The following is a 20,879-nucleotide window of genomic DNA, read 5'->3' on the forward strand; positions in this document are numbered from 1 at the left end:
TGAATTCATCTAGACATTTTAATCTGATTTGCATACTTTTAAAAGAACAAAATTAGCCAGAGATCAGTTGTCAAGATTAAAAGATCCAGGATCTGCAATAGATTGTTTAAGTGAGGTACAAAAAACGGACCCCTGGTTTCTTTGGAACGACCCATTATCAAAATAAACTAGTCTTCAGCAAAAGCATCTTTCAGAGTTACACAAGCTGTTTACAGTTGCCGAGCGACATCTCAACTTGGTGATTTGATACAGAATGTGCAGTCACAGGTGTGAATTTACCCGCATAACACGGTCCATCCAATCAGAATGTAGTCAGAGCTGTCCTTTATAAACCTAAATATTCCATTCCCCAAATTCACGGTGTGCGAGTCTGTGATTTGCACAGATTCATCCCCTATTACTATAGTCTATGTTCAAACAGCGTGTGTGTATGTGTGTGTCCGTGTCTAGAAAGCTTTTGAAAATGGGACGAGCAATCAATTATGGGCATCGCTTGGCAGCCGCTCAGAATGACAGGCCATTGTTAGTTTTCCTCCCTCTCTTTCTCTCTCTCTTCATCTGTCACATGTCTGCTAGTCTCTCCTGGGCTCGCTCTCTCATTCTGCTGCCTTTCTACTCAACAGCTGCACGTCTAATGAAGCAGGATCTAGCGGACCTGCAGAGAGAGAGAGAGAGAGAGAGAAAGAGTCCCCTGTTTGTCTTTGTATTGCAGGTGTGAGATGATGGGAACATTTAGTGTACCTGGCTGTAATTTGCTTGGGGGCTAAAAAAAAAAAAAAGCCAAAGACTTCTGTCAGTTTTTGGGTCCTCTGCGGTGAATGATAAGTCTCGCTGCCTCGGGGACAGCTACGATCAGCTCAATCAGCGGCAGTGTAAACAGCGGGTCACAAAAGCCATGCACAACTTTAGATTATAGACTTTTCTTGCCGTGATCTTGTCAAGGGCACAGCATCAGGGGATGCCTGTTGCTTCCAGATGGTGGCGTATTTATCTTTTAATCTGTAAATAACACAAAAATGAATGAACGAATGAATGATTTAGAGAGTCATTCTGTAAATATGTTCTCATTAAAGAGTGTAAACTCCAAAAAATTGCTGGGTTTTTTAAGCCAAAGTTGGGTCAAACAAGGACGATCGTAATGCTGCGATACTCTTTAAGCCAGTGGTTGGGTTTTGCATAGTTGATCAAACATTGGCTGAAAGAGTATTCCAAAAATGTGATTTGCCTTGTTTGACCCAATGTTGGGTTTTGACAATCTAGCATTTTTTTTAGAGTGTAAACTCTAAAAAAAAAAAAAATGCTGGATTGTTGTAAACCATCGTTGGGTCAAGCAAGGACAATCCCAATGTTGAGATACTCTTAAAGCCAATGGTTGGGTTTGTGCATAGTTGAACAAACATTGGCTTAAAGAGTATGTGAACTTTGTGATTGTCCTTGTTTGACCCAATGTTGGCTTATGACAATCTAGCATTGTTTTAGAGTGTACGCACAAACCCAACCATTGGCTTCAAAAGTATCTCAACATTACGATTGTCCTTGCTTGACCCAACGTTTACTTAAACAACCCAGCATTTTTTAGAGCGTACACTCTAAAACAATGCTAGATTGTCATAAGCCATCATGGGTCAAGCAAGGACAATCCCAATGTTGAGATACTCTTGAAGCCAATGGTTGGGTTTGTGCAAAGTTGAACAAACATTGGCTTCAAGAGTATGTAAACTTTGTGATTGTCCTTGTTTGACCCAATGTTGGCTTATGACAATCTAGCATTGTTTTAGAGTGTACGCTCTAAAAAAATTCTGGGTTGTTTAAGTCAACGTTGGGTCAAGCAAGGACAATCATAATGTTGGAAAACTCTTTAAGCCAATAGTTGGTTTTGTGCATAGCTGATCTAACATTAGGTTAAAGAGTATCCCAACATTGAAATTGTCTTTATTTGACGTGTGATGTGTTTTCATTTTGATGTAAAGCGCACGACTGTTCAAAGCGCGTGCACGCTCCTGTTTCCTTGCTTGAAGCAACCGTGCCAGGAACACAACTGTGATCGCTTATCTTTCAAATAGTTACACAAAAAAGCTATGCTAATGCATCCACAGTCTTGCTGCTTTCAAGAGCTCCAAATATGTCTTTTTGTAAGCAGCAATGGTTGCTTTTGTTTTGAACAGATTATTATTTGGCCTTAACCATGTGATCATCTTTCCATTATCGTAGTATGTTTTTCACCTGCTTTCTTTTGCTATGATTAGCTATGATTATTTTTGTTTAAATGGTTTAATTATATTTTTTTACAACAACATTGCTTTAATATGAGATTAACTCTCCTTTTATGTGTAGTTAAATGGTGATCTGAGAGACCTTTAGCTAGGACAGATTACTGTGCATATTTTGACAATAATTATTTTTTATAAGTCAATTGTTTTTCTTTCTTTCTTTTTTTTTTGAAGAAATGTTTTGTTAAATAAAAATTATAATATACAGCTATATTTAGCTTGTTTTAACACATTTAAAAATTGTGGCTAAGAAATAATTATTGTTTGGAGTGGTCAGAGATAAATATGATAAATCCTTAATTTTGAGTTCTGAAAAGTCATGTGAAATAAAAACGTATTGCAATATAACACTATGAAACCATGACCTATTTGCTCATCCACAACACACAAAAAGTGAAATGAATGAAAAGGTACGTGGACAAAACACAAAATCTAAATCAAGTAATTTTAGCATGTCAAAGTCATATTTATACATATAAAAATATTTTCCCAACAACAAAATTGTGGCTAGTGACAATGCAGAGTGGCTAGTAACGTTGGAAAACTACCAGCCACTGTGGCTGGTGATCAAAAAAGTTATTGTCAAGCCCTGATTGCTGTGCATAAATGAACTCTAAAGACAGCAGGGGTGGCACATACTGTACATCATTAAATATGTAATTAACATGTAACTTTCTTGAAATAAATAACATGGAACAGCAGTAAAACAAGGATGCATTGACACAATAATACTGTAATGTAATGAGTAACCTAAAATGCCTTCTAACAAAACTCTTGTAAAGGGCACGGCATCAGGGGACGCATGTTGCTTCCAGATGTTGAAACATTTATCTGTTAATCTGTAAATAACCTAAAATTTAATGAATGGATGAATGATTTACAGGGTCATTTTGCAAATAAACAACGTTCTTGGATAATTCTGGGAACGTTAGTGAGGCTGCCGAGTGTCTGGGGGTGTAATTATTGCTTCCGGCGTGGTGTGCTGTACTTGGTGTTTGCATTGGTAATGTAACTTTGTATTTTCAGGAGATCTCCCACTGAATTTACCCTGAGTTGCCTGTGGCCGCCAGGAACAGAGTCAGCACATGTAAAGGAAACACACAGCGCAAACTATGCATTAGCAAATGCAGATTTACCTTTTCTAAAATGCTGATGCTGTGCCAACATGCCACTTTAAGAGTCATTTCAGTTCATTAATAAAGTGCAAACATAATTTGGAACTAAAGCTACTGATTTTTCTCTTGTTCTTAGAGAGTGTAAAGAGAAATGACATTACAAAACTACTAGTAGGGGTTTTAGATTCTGATGAGATGTGTGCATTAATGAGTTACAGTATTAATGTGCTACTGGTCTGTTTTTGCAGAGGTTAAAATATATTAAAAAAATCCATAAACCAGTAGAACTGTGTCATATATTTTGCTGACTTTTGTACAAATGTTTTAAAGAATGTTCAAATGCAGAAAAATAAGCTATTTTAATTAGTAACACTGATTGTATCATGTGTCGCCATGCTAATTACACGATCAATTTCTATTTTCCAGGTTTTAAAAGAAAACGGGCAAAAAACAACAGTTTCAATATTGCTGCATCCCAATTTTCATGCTATCCATCCTAAATAGTGTTCAATGATAGCATTAGTGTATCCTAAACCGTAGTATGTTGAAAAGAGTATGCCAAAGGTTTCCAGGTGCTGTATTATTTCCGTTAGAAATTTAAAATGTAGAATCGTCTGTACTCTAACCGCTAATATTTCCCACAATACATTGTGTGTTAGACTTGAATTAGATTAGAACTACAAACTCTGGTGAAAAGTGTAAAGAAACCACAAACATGGTGGACGCGCAAGACTAACCATCAAGTAGAGAGGCTTCTGTAAAGTTGTTTGAATTAATTCATAAATACATACCTGTCAACCCTCCCGTTTTTCCTGGGATTCTCCCATATTTTACTGTTCTATCCCGCTGTCATCCCGTAAAGGTATTTTCCCGTATTTCTCCCGAATTTTCAGTCTATCTCTGAACAGCCGAGCCTCCCTATACGCAACCCATACAGCCGAGCCACCAGGGGTCACCCCTTGCTCTAAAACATGAGTCTTCTGTGCTTTCACTTTGTTTAGGAATGAAAACACTTATAAATAAATATTAAAAACGGCGTGATTGCATTTTCCTTTGATTACAGGTGCCATCGCCCATCCTATACAATCCTCAAAAGTCATATAATGGTGCATGACTGTCAGCTGACGCGCTCCATAGTGATAAATAGACGCTGTTTCCCAAACGGATTCTGTACACGCGATTTGACACGCTTATTATGGTTGCATATCCCTTATTTTTACATCCCAATGTTGACAGGTATGTAAATAGCCAACTGGAAAATATTTAAATCTTGTAGTCCATGTTATGTTTCATCTGCAATAACAATGTGAACTTATATATATATATATAAAGTCCTTTTTGGACATAACCTTCTGAATGCATAATTATCCAAAGACCTGAGGAGATTTCTCTGCATGAACGACTCGTGAATGGAAGATTAACCTGCTGCTGCATAGTTAAGCAAATATAAAAGAAATGTTGATGATGTGTCGAGATGATTGACAGGGGATGTAACTAAGCAACATAACGGTCCATTACTGAGTAGTAGTATATGCCAAAGTTTGCCTGCTCTTCTGTTACACACTCAAAAGTATGGAATTTTTCATCACAAATGTGTTTTATATGTGTCGCATACCTATGTAGTACAAGTATGCTAATTAGGACGCAGCATGTTGTGCATTTATTCGACCACACAGAGCAGCATTTTAGCTGAACCTTAAATGTATTTATTATGATAAAACAGTGCTGCTTTTCCCCATAATAATCAGTGTGAAAACTGAAAGAACTGTGGCATAATAAAAGCTCTCCTGCTTTAATGTCACGTCTCACTCATCTCTTATGAGCAGTTACTTCAGTGGTCTTTTGCTTCAACGGCCTTCAGTCTTAACGTGCTTTAAACCGCCATGACAAAACGTTTTTTAGTTTAATGCTGTGACGCGGAATGCATGGATAAATTGCGCTATTTGCGCATAAATAGACTCATTAAAATTTGAATTTACTCACTTCATTCACGTGTCAAATCTGCTTCATTTGTGCGCCAAACTCACTTCAGAACAGATGCGGATTCGCGTCATGGGCAGGGCTTCTGTCTGCCCGGTGACTGTAGCTTCGTTGCTAAATGGCTAACATGGATTTAATAGGGTTTTATCAAGGCTAAAAAACAGCATCAATTCATTTGGAGCAGTGTCTGAGTCCACTAGATCCTTTCAGAGGTGCACCCTGCTCTGTAAGCTCCTAAACTCCTCCAGAAACTTAACCTGGATGATGGAAGCATTCAGCGGTGCTTCTGACTGAGTCGAGCCCAGTTTGAAGAACTGTTGTCGGTGTGTGCAGGAGGATTTCCCCCCGGGACACCAACAACAGGCGCAGAGTCATTATCACAGCCCCACAAGAGTAATCTCCTGATTGGCTAACGTGGCGTGTCTATTTGCGCGTTTGCATTGACTTAACATGTAAATCACTCGAGATTGAGGCTTCTTCTGCATGTGGTGTGAACACAGCATTACTCTGATGTATATTAGTCAGATAGTTTTAGTATCAAATATAAAGAATCAGTAAGAAATCAATTGTTCCAATGTATCAGCAGTTCTCATTTTCTTCCTCTGAATCAAACAGTACAATTATAAAATCTTGCATTAAAAACATGATAACAAGTTTTAAATACTTTAGCTTATCAATAAACCTGATATCTGAGGAGTCCCGTATGTAACGAAGACCACAACTCCCATGATTCCACACTCAGTCACAGCGTCATCAAATCACACATTTGTTTGTTGTGAATACGCTCCCTCTAGTGGGGAAAATGACATACTGTGTTTTTAAGACAAAGCTCCCATTAGGCCTCTTCTACTGGTTTGTCTTCAAATAAAAGCTTCACTGTGCTTCATGCTACCATGATAATCAGTTTTGAGTACTTTAGCTCATCAATTAACATGATATCTGAGGAGTCCTGTAGAATGTAATGAAGACCACAACTCCCAGGATTCCACACTCAGTCACAGCGCCATCAAACTACACATTTGTTTGTGGTGAATTTGCTCCCTCTAGTGGGGAAAATGACATACTGTGCCTTTAGGACAATGTTGTTACTTCAAATAATTCAAGAACAACTGCAGGAATCCCATTTGGCTACTTCCACTGGTGTGTCTTCAAATAAGAGCCTCACTGTGCTTCATGCTACCATGATAATAAGTTTTGAACACTTTAGCTCATGAACAAACATAAATCTGAGGAGTGCTGAAGGATGTAAAGAAGACCACAACTCTCATGATTCCACACTCAGTCACAGCGTCATCAATCCACACATTTGTTTGTTGTGAATTTGCTCCATCTAGTGGGGAAAATGACATACTGTGCCTTTAAGACAATTTTGTTACTTCAAACAATTTGAGAACAGCCGCAAAAATCCCGTTAGGCCGCTTCCACTGGTCTGTCTTCAAATAAGAGCCTCATTGTGCTTTATATTACCATGATAATAAGTTTTGAATACTTTGACTCATAAGCAAACATGATATCTGAGGAGTCCTGTAGGATGTAACGAAGACCACAACTCCCACACTCAGTCACATCGTCATCAAACTACACATTTGTTTGTTGTGAATACTCACCCTCTAGTGGTGAAAATTACATACTGTGCCTTTAAGACAAAGTTGTTACGTTGTGAATATCCACCATCTAGTGACAAAAATGAAATGTGCCTTTAAGGCAAAGTTGTTACTTCCAACAATTCAAGAACAACTGCAAGAAGCCCATTAGGCCACTTCCACTGGTGTGTCTTTAAATAAAAGCTAGCGTACCAGTTGAAACCAATTCAAGTTAAGCAAGAACAGTGCAAAACCGGCTTAGGGACTGCGTTTGTTTGCACTGTTATTGCGTTTGCGCAAGCAATATTCAATAGTCCTTTGCAATTCAAATACCTAGATGCATTGGACTGCAAAGAGAAATCAAATGTGTTGTTTTTTTTTTAACTAATTGTATTTTCAGCAGCCGCAGCAGCGTTCATTTCCATTTCTCGTCTCTTGTTCTGGCTCTATTGTGGAGTTCATTAGTATGCTTGTAACCACGCACAATCAAAATAGAGCGAGAGAGAGAGGAAGGCACAGTGTGGAGACCTTTGTGTCGACCCCTCGCAGTGATGGAGGTGAAGCAGGTTCAAGGATGCTGGTGGGCGCAGCAGGTGAAGACCAGACCCCACCCAACCAAATCATCTCTTTTCAGCCGTTCTCCTGTCCGTCTCTCTCTCTCTCTCTTTCCGTCTATCTTTTTCTCTCCTGCATGTCTGCGTCCATCAGCGAAGCGTCCGCTGGGACCGACGTGTTTTGACAGATGCTCATTCTGTCTTGGCACATCTCACAGGATGGTATGGCACTTGTCATCCTGATAAGAGAGAGAGAGAGAAAAAGAGGGAGAGAGAAAAAAGAAAGAGAAAATGAGCGCAGAGAGATATGTGATTAAGAAAACAAAAAGCCTTTCTGACTAACCAAGGCCATATCTTTTTCTCCTTTTCCCTCTTTTGCATCCTCAGGGTTTATTAAATGTTAGCCGAATGGGAGAGATAATAAAACCGTGGGTCAAAACGGAAAGGACTGCTTTGCTTTTGTGATCTGCCACTCTGCGTTACAGTGATAAAATGTGAAATTGCAATTTTTTGTATTTTTGGCGAGTAGTTGCTCTTGCTTTCACCTTGCATTGGGAGGTTATTAGACAATCAAGGTGACTGGAAGTGCTCTCGTAATTATGAAAAAATGGTGGGATTTAAAGTGATAATTTTCTTCCTAAAATGAAATAGTTGTCAAGATTTTTTTTGTGTGTGTGTGTGAGTGTGTGAGAACCACTGATAATATTTCTACGGAAAGTGCCCAGTTTCTGGATATACGAATTTTTAGACATCACAATACTATTTTAAACTTTAGAGGGATAAAAAAAAATCTATATTAGGTGCAATAATCACGATTTTCAAACGAAATAAATATTATTCTTCTAAACAATCGTCTACCAAATATACTACATGACAAAAAGTGTATAAAAATAATTATATAGGTTTGAGAGAGAGTAAAGGATGATCGACTTTACTTTTTGTTTTGTTTGTGTGAACTATCCCTTTAAATAAAAATAAAAAAATCCTTATTTTATTAGGTGTAACCAGTTTAAAGGCATAGTTCACCCCAAAAAATGAAGATTTACTCTCCCTCATGCAGTTTTAAACCTTTTACTTTTTAATCTTCTATTAAACACAGAAGTAGATAGTTTAAAGAATGCAGGTTGCCATTCTAGGAAAAAAGAAAATGACTATGGAAGTCAGTGGCTGTCAGCAACCAACATTTTTAAAATATGTTCTTTAATGTTCAACAAATGAAAGAAACCCACATAGGCCTTTGAGCAGAAAACATGTAACCACTGACTTTCTTAGCAGAAAAAAAATAATATGAAAAGCAATGTTACATGTTTTCAGCATTTTTCAAATTATCTTCTTCTGTGTTTAACAAAAGAAAAAACTAATATTGGTTTACGAGTGAGGAGTAAATGATGACAGACTTTGTATTATTATTTTTTTGCGTGAACTATCCCTTTAAATAATAATAATAAAAAAAAACTTTATTTTGTTCGGTGTAACCAGTTTAAAAAAATAGTACACCCAAAATGAAGATCACCTCAACATTTACTCTCTCTCATGTGGTTTTAAACCCTTGTGGGGATTTTTTCTTCTATTAAACACAAGATATTTTGAAGAATGCTGGTTGCCATTCTAAGAAAAAGGGAAACAGAAAATGACTATGGAGGTTAGTGGCTGCCAGCATCCAACAGTTTTCAAAATATCTTCTTTTGTGTTCGACAAAAGAAAGAAACCCAATTAGGGCTTTCAGTTGAAAACCTGTAACCATTGACTTTTATAGTGAAAAAAATCAAATACTATGCAAGTCCAAGTTACAGGTTTTCAGCATTTTTCAAAATATCTTCTTCTGTGTTTAAGAGAAGACAACTAATGATGGTTAGTTTGTATTGTTTTTTGCATGAACTATCCCTTTTAACTGGAAAATCTTTATTTCTTTAGGTGTAACCAGTTTGAAGGGGTAGTTTACCAACAAAATGAAAATCAACAATCATTTACTCTCCCTCATGCAGGTTTAAACCTTTATGGGTTTTTATCTTCTACTAAACACAAAAGAAGATATTTTGAAGAATGCTGGTTGCTATTCTAGGAAAAAAAATGAATATGGAAGTCAGTGGCTGCCAGCAACCAACATTTTTTAAAAATATCTTCTTTTGTGTTTAACAAGAATCTCAAATAGGGTTTTGAACATGTGAAGGGTGAGTAAATAATGACCAAATTAAAATTATGCTTGAACTATCATTTTAAGTAATTTGTTTTTTATATAAAGACAGATATTTAACTACAGATTTTTTTTTCTTGGAGAATAAAACAGCCAAGACACTTGTTCTGCTTCCTATCCTGCTCTCCTTGCATGCATCATTCCACACTCCACTGTTATGCATATGTATGCGTGTGTGTGAGTGAGTGTGAGAGTGTGTATATTCGCGACCTCCCCCCAGGTCAGAGTTGTCTGTGTTCTACCTGTTTTCATGCAGGTCCTCTTCTAGCCCGAGGCCCATTCACACTCCCCACACAGGAGCATGTGACAGCCTGGCAATACCCGCCTCGGCCAATCACAGCTCTTCACCCCGAAGGCCAATACAGGATGTGACAATCGAGTGAGCTGCAGGTCATGCAAGAAGTCTCCTGCATGCAGCCTCCTGACAGGTCTAGTATACTGATGTACCTTGGCAGAATTGGGCTCCGTCTCACTGAACACTTCCGCCAGAGTTTGATGAGTAGGGCCCTTATGCATGCAGAAAGCAGAAAGAAAGAGCTCTCTGGGCGATCAACCGTGTATTATTATTTTTTTTTTCTCCATCATAGAATCTTTCGAATGTTTGTACTGGCTTGTAGAAGCTTCCTTTGCTGTCTCGTGAAAACAAATACTAGCGTTCCACTTCACCTCAGGTGGAATTACAGTGTACGCAAGACAGCGCTATATTAAAATCCTTCATACAGTACTTTCTCATTCTGTTTCTTCTGCTACAGTATTTTTTTCTTTCAGATGAACTCTTCTTGAACTGAAAGATATCATTTTATGGATACTAACACTTCACATTAAGGTGTATATAGGACTGCACAATACTGACATTGCAATATTTAGTTTTTCTGTTTTATACAACTATTATTGTATAAAAGTATTGTATAATTTTAATAGGTGAAAGGAAATCCCTATCTTCATCATCTTAGATTGAGTAGGATGATTTTGTAGTTGAGTGCATCTGCATAAAATAGAATAAACCCCTCACAATCACTTATAAATGGGTAAAGCAAATATACAACTAAAACATTCAACAGTATTCAGGTACACAAATTGAATAATTAATAACACTATATAATCTTTATTGTGTGTATACACTTACCGGCCACTTTATTAGGTACACCTGTCCAACTGCTTGCTAATGCAAATTTCTAATCAGCCGATCAATCATGCCAGCGACTCGGTGCATTTAGGCATGTAGACATGCTCAAGTTGGTCTGCTTCCGTTCAAACCGAGCATCTTTGAACGTGGCATGGTTGTTTGTGCCAGACTGGCTGGTCTGAGTATTTCAGAAATTGGAAATCTACTGGGATTTTCACGCACAACCATCTCTAGGGTTTACAGAGAATGGTCCAAGAAAAAGAAAATATCTAGTGAGTGGCAGTTCTGTCGGTGCAAATTCCTTGTTGATGCATAGAATGGCATCTGTAACTCAAATAACCACTTGATACAACCGAGGTGTGTAGAAGAGCATCTCTGAATGCACAACTGGTCCAACCTTGAGGCAGATGGGCTACAGCAGCAGAAGACCACACTGGGTGCCACTCCTGTCAGTTAAGAACAGGAAACTGAGGCTACAATTTGCACAGGCTCAGAAAAATTGGTCAATAGAACATTGGAAAAATGTTGCCTGGTTTGATGAGTCTCTATTTCTGCTGAGACATTCGGATGGGGTCAGAATTAGGTAGTTTAAACATGCAAAAATATAAATAAAAATTGAGCGTAAATCATCCAATCATCACAAGTTTAAAAGTTTGTTTCTGCCACAATACAAAAGAGAAAAAAACTGAACTTAAGGATATTAACTCATACTGTAAGTGCAAGATAAAAATTTAGAAAAAGAAATAATGAAGTCATTTTGAACTTCTTGGATGTGTTTAGCATATCATTTTAGTATTGGATGTGTGTTTTGTACACAAAAGTTCAACCACAAATTAAACTGGTTTTTATTTTCATGTATTCGTTTTAAAGTTTAATATATTCCTGTAATGGCAAAGCAGCAGCATCACTCCAGTCTTCAGTGTCACTTTATAATTCAGAAATCATATGGTGAGTTATTATTGTGAATGCTGTGAAACAGACACCTTTAACAAGGTTAAAATCTTTACTGTCACATTTCATAAATCACTCGATGAATAAAAGTTTAGAAGCTTGTTTTCCAGCATGGAATATAAAAGGAAAGGAAAATGTGACTTTCCAATCTCTTAGTTATTACTTGAATTTGAGTTTACTTCAGACTTTTCTTCTCAGATTTGCAATTTAGAAACTCACAACCCAAGAAAAACACATAATTGCCAAATATAGTATATACTGTATAAATAATAAAAGAAAAGCCATGAAAACTAATGTTCCCCTTCGGGGGGAACTTCAGCACTATAAGTGGATTTGATTGTAAAATCCACGCATTGGGAGGTTCGGTTCAGAAGCTACTCGTCTGAAAGAGTATTGAACGGGCCAATTAAGAATGAATTGGCAGCGCAAGCCTGCGCAGGTGAGCGGCATAAGCAATCAACTGAGTATATAAGCTCACCTGGCGCAGCAGACGCTATCCTTTTCGCTTCAGAGACTTTCTGATCGAGTCGATGAGGGTTCCTCCTGCTGTGACCAGCGATTCTGAGCGAACGAGAGCATTCTCCCGGTCCAGAGTGTGTACACGCAGTGGCAGACGGTCGAGCTGGGTTTCTCCCTTGCCTGGCGTTCTTTGGGTCCGGTCCTCCAGAGCGGTGCGTATAAAGTTGCAAACTTCACAGAAAGAGCAACACAGTCGTGCAGCACGTCCTTATCAGGACGGCGCTCCGACTGTGCGTTTCTGGATGCGGTGGTTTCCTGTCCTCGGATGATGGGCGCGGGCACTGTGTTACATGTCTGGGGGTCCAGCATGTTAATGCGCTGCTCGCGGGCAGTTCATGTCGTCATCGCGATGCCATGACTGTTGCGCAAGATCGCGGTTAGCCTTTGCAAAAAGGCGAACCACCCCAGTTGTCCCCTGCTCTGCAGCGGGCACTCGGGCAGATCTGAGGGTTTCAGCGAGAGATAATCCGTCGCCCACGGGCCCGCGGACCTCCCGCTCCTCTAAGCGCTCCATCCAAGCTTCGGGCGGAGGAAGCGATCCGTCTAACAGATGGTAGCCCTTACGCCCGATGACACCGGAGACCAGATGTCCACCGCGGCATCGGAGGGTGGGCTTTCATTGTCCGATGATGATCCAGACCCGCTCGCCCCCTTCGGGCTGGTGAGCGCTGTCACTACGGATCCTGAAACGGACATGTTAGCCGTGCTTTCCCGGGCTGCTTCGGCCGTGGGTTGGAGATGGTTTATCCCCCAGCTCCGCGGCCGGACCGACTAGAGGGGCGTTCCCTTCTTCCCGGAGGTGCACAGTAGGCTCACGCGGTCTTGTAAAGCACTTTTTTCTGCTCGTGCTGCGTGTTCCTCCACCCTAACCACTCTTGACGGTGAAACAGCCAGGGGGTATGTGGCGATTCCTCAGGTTGAGTGCGCGATGGCGGTAAATCCGCGCGGCGCCTCTTCTTGGCGGGGTCCGCCTCGTCTCCCATCCAAAGCCTGTAAGTTATCTACCTCCCTCGGAGCTAGAGCTTACATAGCTGCGGGCCAGGCTGCTTCCGCCTTGCATGCGATAGCCACCTACCAGCGCTACCAAGCGCAGGCGCTGGCCGAGCTGCACGAGGGTGGGTCCAACCCAGGCTTACGAGCTTCGCACCACCGCCGACTTAGCTCTTCGGACTACTGAGTCCGCTGCGTGTGCGTTGGGGAGGACGATGTCCACATTAGTGGTCCAGGAGCGCCACCCCTGGCTGATATGCGCAAAGTCGACAAAGTCCGCTTTCTTGACTTCCCCATATCCCCAGCCAGGTTCGGCGACACTGTCTGTGAATTCACCCAGGAATTCAAGGCGGTGAGAGAGCAGTTGGTGGGTGATGTCTTATCGGCGGTCCGTAGCCCGCTCCGCCCGCCGTGCCATTCATACCTGCTCCTCGCCGAAGGCGCCCGCCTACGAGAGCTGCTCCGCCCCCGCACACGCCTAAGGCGAAGCGAGCGCGTCGGGCACCTCGGAAGCAGGCAGCCCCCCTGCCCAGAACGCCGCTAAGTCCGGCAACGGACCGCGAAGCGCCCCTGGGACAGGCCATCTGGAGAAGAGGTAACTTGCTCTTTCCCCGCTGGAGGGCGGGGCCCCATTTCCAACGGCACTTTTTACTGCCATGAAAACATTATGAGAGGGCACTTTTCACTTCCCCAGATGTGACAGCCCGAAATCTGCCAGTCTGGGACGCTATGCTTTCTAGCTTGCAGATTCGGTGCGTTTCGCCAGTGGCTCACGAGCGCTGGGAGGACGGTCTCCTTTCTCCCACCCCTCGAGCCTCCCCTCCAGAGCTCGGGTTTGGAGTGAGAGCAAATATCTCACCTCCAGCTTTTCCGTGGGACCCGCGAGCTTCCCGGATCAGCACACCCACTCCGCGCTGCCCCACTGCTGGTACGTCAGCGATTGTAGCGATGAGTCCATTAGCGAGAGCTCTGCCTGCCTGGTTAGCGCGGGCCAGCTCTTCGCGGTGGCTCATACGCACAATCAGACTCGGCTATGCGATTCAGTTCGCGAAACGGCCCCCCAAGTCACGGGTGTGTATTCACCAGGGTCAGCCCCCTGTCCGCCCCTGTCTTGCGAGAGGAGATTGCTGTCCTCCTGGCGAAGGATGCAATCGAGCCGCTCCCTCCAGCCGAGATGGAGAGCGGGTTTTACAGCCCACGCTTCATCGTGCCCAAAAAGAGCGGTGGGTCACGGCCAATCCTAGATCTGCGCGTTTTGAACCGCTGCCTGCACAAGCTGCCGTTCAGAATGCTCACGCAGAAGCGCATCCTCCGGTGCGTTCGTCCTCTGGGTTGGTCTGCAGCATTAGACCTGATGGACGCGTATTTCCATGTCTCCACTCTTCCTCGCCACCGACAGTTTCTGCGGTTTGCGTTTGAAGGTCGAGCTTGGCAATACAAAGCCCTCCCCTTCGGGCTCTCTCTGTCTCCGCGGGTCCTCACCAAGCCCGCGGAGGGTGCCTCAGCGCCCCTTCGGCTCGCGGGCATCTGCATACTCAATTTCTTTACGACTGGCTGAATTGCCCTCTCTTTTGATTATGCACAGAGTTGATTATGCACAGAGACAAAGTGCTCTGGCACTTCCACCTGTGGGGGTTTCAGGTCAACCGAGAAAAGAGCAAACTCGCCCCCGTGCAGAGGATCTCTTCTCTCGGGCTGGAGCTGGACTCGGTCACCATGGCAGCGCGCCTCTCCGGAGAGCGCGCTCAGCTGATGCTGTACTGTCTGAGAGAGCTCGACAGTAAAATAGTGGTCCCACTGAAACAATTTCAGAGGCTCCTGGGGCATATGGCATCCGCAGCCGCTTCATGCCGCTCGGATTATTCTATATGAGACCACTTCAGCACTGGCTTCACGATCGAGTCCCCAGACGCGCATGGCACGCGCGCGCACACCGAGTCTCTGTTACTGCGCTGTGTCGCCGCGCCCTCAGCCCTTGGAGCGACCCCTCGTTCCTACAGGCCTGGGTGTCTCTAGAACAGGCGTCCAGTCTTGTTGTCGTTTCAGCAGACGCTTCCAACACGGGCTGGGGGGCTGTGCGTTGCGGGCATGCGGCTGCGGACCTGTGGAAAGGTACCCAGTTGCATTGGCATATCGCCTGGAGCTGTTGGCAGTGTTCCCCGCTCTCCACCGTTTTTTTCCGGTGTTGGAGCGGCAACACGTGCTGGTCAGGACGGACAGTACGGCGGCGGTGGCGTATATCAGCCGTATAGGGGGTATGCGCTCTCGCCGCATGTCTCAGCTCGCCCGCCGTCTGCTCCTCTGGAGTCATCCGCGGCTGAAATCGCTGCACGCCATTCATATTCAGGCAAGCTCAACCGTGCAGCCGATGCGCTCTCACGGCAGCCTTGCGTCCTGGAGAATGGAGACTCCACCCCGAGTCTGTTCAGCTGATATGGGCGCGATTCGGGGAAGCCCAGATCGATCTGTTGCTTCCCCCGAGATCGCTCATTGCCAGTTGTTCTTTCCCTGACCGAGTGCTCTCGGCACGGATGCACTGGCTTACAGCTGGCCTCGGGGCACGCGCAATACGCGTTTCCCCCAGTGAGCCTGCTCGCGCAGTTACTGTGCATGGTCAGGGAGGACGAGGAACAGGTTGCTGGTTGCGCCCCTCTGGCTCAACCGGACCTGGATGTCAGAGCTCTCCCTCGCGATAGCCCTCCCCTGGCAGTCCCTTCGAGAGAGCACCTACTCTCTCAGGGACAGGGCACCACCTGGCACCCTCGCCGATCTTTGAAGAGATTTTTAGACGCGAGGAAGACTTAGGTAACCTCCGATTGCGGTGGCTAATACCGTCACTCGGGCTAGAGCCCCCTCCCCGAGCGCGCCTATGCCCTGACGTGAAGTCTATTCACTGAATGGTGTGTCTCTCGCTGAGAAGACCCCCGTAATTTGCCAGATCAGCGTTGTGCTTTCTTTACGCCGAGAGAAGTTGGAGAGCAGGCTGTCGCCCTCCACACTCAAGGTTACGTGGCTGCCATCTCCGCTCTCATAACGCGGTGGCTGGCAGCACCGTGGGAACGCATAACCTCATCATCCGGTTCCTCAGGGGCGTTAAGCGAATTAATCCACCCCGCCCCCTCTCATGCCCTCTTAGGATCTCGCCCTCGCTACACAAGCCGCGTCAGATCCCTTCGATCCTCGACTCAGTATTTTCTGTCCCTGAAGACAGCTCTGCTGGTCGCGTTGATATCGATTAGAGGGTCGGGGACCCGGAGGCATTTTTCGGTCAGTGACTCGTGCCTGTAATTGGGCTGGCTTCTCTCACGTATGAGACCCCGCCCGCGATATGTGCCCAAGGTTCCTACCACTCCGTTTTAATACGAGGTAGTGAGCCTGCAAGCGCTGCCCTCGGAGGAGGCAGACCCAGCCCTTATTTATTGTCCAGTTCGCGTTTTGCGTATTATCCGGACCGCACTCAGAGTTTAGATCATCTGAGCAGCTCTTCGTCTGTTATAGCGGTCGGCAGCAGGGAAGTGCCGTACCGAAATAAGTTCCCACCAGATTGTGGATGCCTTTCTTTCACTATCAGAGCCGAGATGAGCCGCGTCCCCCGAGAGCGCGTGCGCACTCCACTCGGAGCTTCGCATCCTCTCGAGCGCGCGCACGCGGCGCCCCTCTAACAGACATCTGTAGAGCTGCGGGCTGGGTGACACCCAACACATTTGCAAGGTTTTACAATCTGCGAGTGGAGCCGGTTTCCTCAAGGGTATTAGGTAACCCTTGGTGATTGAGGAAACAATTCGGTAGGGTGTTGAAACACGCTTGCTGCGCCATTTTCCCTAACACGGAGATACGTGCGCCTTTTTATCTGTCAGTAAAGTTCCCCGTCAGGTGAGCCCTGCAGATTCCTCCGTGGCCCCCAGCACTGACTCAGCGGAGGAGTCACTTGCTGGCCCACTACGTTGTAGGTCTGCCCGCTGGTCAGCCCGCGTTTTGGGTAAAGGTGCCTGCTATGCGTGGTCCCCACTAGGCGATCCCATATGCTTATTCAGCCACGGTTAAGTCCCCCCCCCCCGGGCGGACCCGTGTCTTCCCTCCCCGCTAACCACTCTTTTGCTATGCGTACTCCCCCTTTTTAGGGCTAGTCCATATGTAAATTCTGCCATCTATCCCCCCTTGGGTAACGGATGGCCTCCGCAGCGTCCTCCCTATCGGGATTGCACGCTTCCCAACGTACTGTCGTATTTTCCTAGAATTATCTAGATGCTCACGACTTCCCAAAAAATATATATAAATCCGTAAAACTTCTGTTGAAGTAGGATAAATTAGGGCCAGGGACACGTTGGAGGACCGCGCCCCCCATGATGTGGGTGCGTCACGCTTGCTTGACTATCTCCTCATCGGGGGTGTTGGTAAGGTGCAGTCATTATGGCGCTTTCAATGGGCTCCCAATGCGTGGATTTTACAATCAAATCCACTTATAGTGCTGAAGTTCCCCCCGAAGGGGAACGTTCGAGGTTACTAAAGTAACCCTTCGTTCCCCGAGGAGGGGAACGGAAGCACTATACTCCGTCGCCATAATGACTGTCCCTTAGCTGTTGAAAGTCTCTTCAGCTTAAAAAGGATAGCGTCTGCTGCGCCAGGTGAGCTTATATACTCAGTTGATTGCTTATGCCGCTCACCTGCGCAGGCTTGCGCTGCCAATTCATTCTTAATTGGCCCGTTCAATACTCTTTCAGACGAGTAGCTTCTGAACCGAACCTCCCAATGCGTGGATTTTACAATCAAATCCACTTATAGTGCTTCCGTTCCCCTCCTCGGGGAACGAAGGGTTACTTTAGTAACCTCGAACGTTTTATGTTACTTAAACTTATTTTAATAAGTTAATCACGTTTCAGCAGCATTTTTTATTTATTTATTTTTTTGCTCTACAAAGTTTAATGTAATATCTTTGGTCAGTTTTACTAATTTAAGTTAAGATTACTAGAAAAATACCATTTGATCCAATTTAAAACCTAAAGGCAGAAATGTTAGGTATGTATTCCCCCTTCACATTATAAAATACTATTCAGGCATTCATTTATTTTCTTCGGCTTAGTTCCTTATTTATCAGGGGTCGCCACAGCGGAATCTACCGCCAACTATTCCGCATTTGTTTTACGCAGCTTCCAGCCACAACCCAGCACTGGGAAACACACTTACATTTACACACACTCATACACTACGGACAATTCTGTTTACCCCTTTCCATTTTAGCGCATGTCTTTGGACTGTGGGTGAAACCGGAGCACCCGGAGGAAACCCATGTGAACACAGGAAGAACACGCAAACTCCACACAGAAATGCTAAATTGTCTAGGTGGGAACCAGCAAACTACTTGCTGTGAGGTGAAAGTGCTAACTACTGAGCCACCGTGCCGTTTAAATTCACAAAATCGCAATTGGTAAAGTTCAAGATTTCAGAGTATGCTTTGCTTCGAACTCTAAATGTTGAAATTGTTAGTGTTGCATGTTGTGTTATGATTTAGTTTAGAAGTGTTTTCTTATGTCTGTTTTTGGGTGCTTCAAATGATGAGTCTGTGGCTTGATTGTGGTTTATCTTTGCTGTCCATAGAATTAAAATGATCATAAAGCCTCTCTGACTTTTTTTACATCAGCATGTGCATGTGAGCAGCTGCTGGCTCCCTGATTGAAGCACTTAATTTACTGAAGTACCACTTGGTCTTTTTTTATAAGTCAATCAGTTTGCATGCTTTTAGCAAGAAAATCAGATCATTGTACAACTGTAAAATACATTAAACAACTGTGAATACAACTGAACATAAAAGCAGGTTTTGTAATAATGTTGGGTTCCACACAATTCCTTCATGTCACCGCGATGCAAATCGATTAAATTAGCATTATGGTTTTCACAATTTGATTTTTTACAAGTCGATTGAAGATAAAACAATTAAATCAGTCCCCAAAAGCCCTCAAGAATTGTGTTGTTTTGAACTTATTTTAAATAAGTACTTTGAACAAGCAGCAAAAATATATGATACCTTGAAAGTTCCCACCACTAAGTAATCCATCACCAGTGTAGAGCATCCACTTGGATGATGTGACGGCAGCCATATTGCGCCAGGCAGCACACCACACACCAGCTGATTGGTGGAGAGGAGACAGAGTGATGAAGCCAATATAGGGATAGTCATATAGGGATGGTTAGGAGGCCATGATGAACAGAGGCCAGTGGGCAAATTTGGCCAAAATGCCGGGGTTAAACTCTTACTCATTTTTGAAGACATCCTGGGATGACCACAGAGAGTCTGGACCTCTGTTTAATGTCTCATCCAAAAAACAGCAATCACTGAGCAGTATAGAGTCCTCTTCACTATACTGGGGCATTAGAACCAACGGAGACTGCAGGTTGAGCGCCCCCTGTTGGCCTCACTGATACCACTTTCTGGCAGCAACCTAGCTTTCTCATGAGGTCTCCCATCCAGGTACTGACCAGGGCACAGCCCTGCTTAATTTCAGTGGGTGACCATTAGAGAGTTGCAGAGAGTTAGCTGTCAGCTAGCTAATGGTTCTTTAGTTAGCTAATGGTTCTGATTTGTTGGGGTGGTTAAGGTGTTACACAAATCCATCTTTTTACTAAAAATATGCTGTTTTCATGTGTAAGTAACATAGTAAACAATGTAAACAACAGATCTCTGGTAGAAACGGTGACATAAACAAATAAATAACCATCCATTGATGCAAGAGAAATTTGAGATCATGAAAAAGTCTACACAGCGGCCTCTAGTGGATTTGCAAAAACAAAAACTGTGAACAGATGTACCTGTAGTTCCATATTTCACTCTCCCTAGAAATGTAGACCCGAGTATGTATCCGTAATGAGCCTGGGTTGCGATTTTGGTTCAAACATGGACAAAGTTGAAAGTTTTAACTTAAAAGTTTTAAGTTAAATTTGTCAGTGCATTTGTTTTAACCCACCTACTGTGTTCATCCATATTTATCTATTTTTAATAATTAATACAGCATTCTTTTAGTAGACTGTGTATATCAGGGGTGTCCAAGCTCGGTCCTGGAGGGCCGGTGCCCTGCAAAGATTTGTTCCAACCCCAATTAGACACACCTGGACCAGCTAATCAAGCTCTTACTAAGCTTTCTAGAAACATCCCTGCAGGTGTGCTGAGGCAGGTTAGAGCTAAAATCTGCAGGACAACGGCTCTCCTGGACCAAGTTTGGACACCCCTGGTGTGTATATATACAGTACAATAGTCCAAATTAAGTAAATCAAAACCTGTCATCAAAGTTGTCCTAAAACTATTGAACAACACTCGTTCTTGTCTTATGATCCAACTTTTATGATTGACTTCAAATGTTGTATACAATTTGTACAACTTACTAGATCATCTGGTCAGCGCTTGACATCATACGTACAAGGGTTGTGAAGCAAAACCAAGTGAGAACTGCTGCTTTCCAAAATGTGGAGACTTCAAAGAAACCTGTGAAATGAAATAAAATCATCATCAGAGGGACATTTCAATAGAGTGCAATTGCCTGTTTAGCCAAGACCTTTACCTCTCCTGAAAGGTTTTGTAAAAAGCATAAGAATGGAAACACATGCA

At 43.5% G+C, this 20,879-nt stretch overlaps 1 long non-coding RNA gene across 5 annotated transcripts in view; it reads right to left on the reverse strand.

Moving 5' to 3' along the window:
* LOC147831863 (uncharacterized) overlaps window positions 1-20,879 on the reverse strand; it is a 68,673-nt gene continuing 47,794 nt past the window's right edge. The window contains exons 4-8 of one of the 5 annotated variants that reach the window (XR_015520030.1): window positions 20,657-20,756; window positions 9,939-10,203; window positions 7,477-7,741; window positions 742-999; window positions 1-655 (exon numbers count right to left, since the gene is read on the reverse strand). This is a non-coding gene — a long non-coding RNA (uncharacterized LOC147831863). Of the gene's footprint in view, window positions 656-741; window positions 1,000-5,880; window positions 7,742-9,938; window positions 10,204-20,656; window positions 20,757-20,879 lie in introns of those variants that run through there. The other 4 variants (XR_015520027.1, XR_015520031.1, XR_015520028.1 and 1 more) reach the window with 4 other exon arrangements.

The sequence above is a fragment of the Danio rerio genome, chromosome 21 (assembly GCF_052040795.2).
Source record: "Danio rerio strain M-AB ecotype USA chromosome 21, GRCz13ab, whole genome shotgun sequence".
In the NCBI taxonomy this organism is placed as follows: Eukaryota; Metazoa; Chordata; class Actinopteri; order Cypriniformes; family Danionidae; genus Danio; species Danio rerio.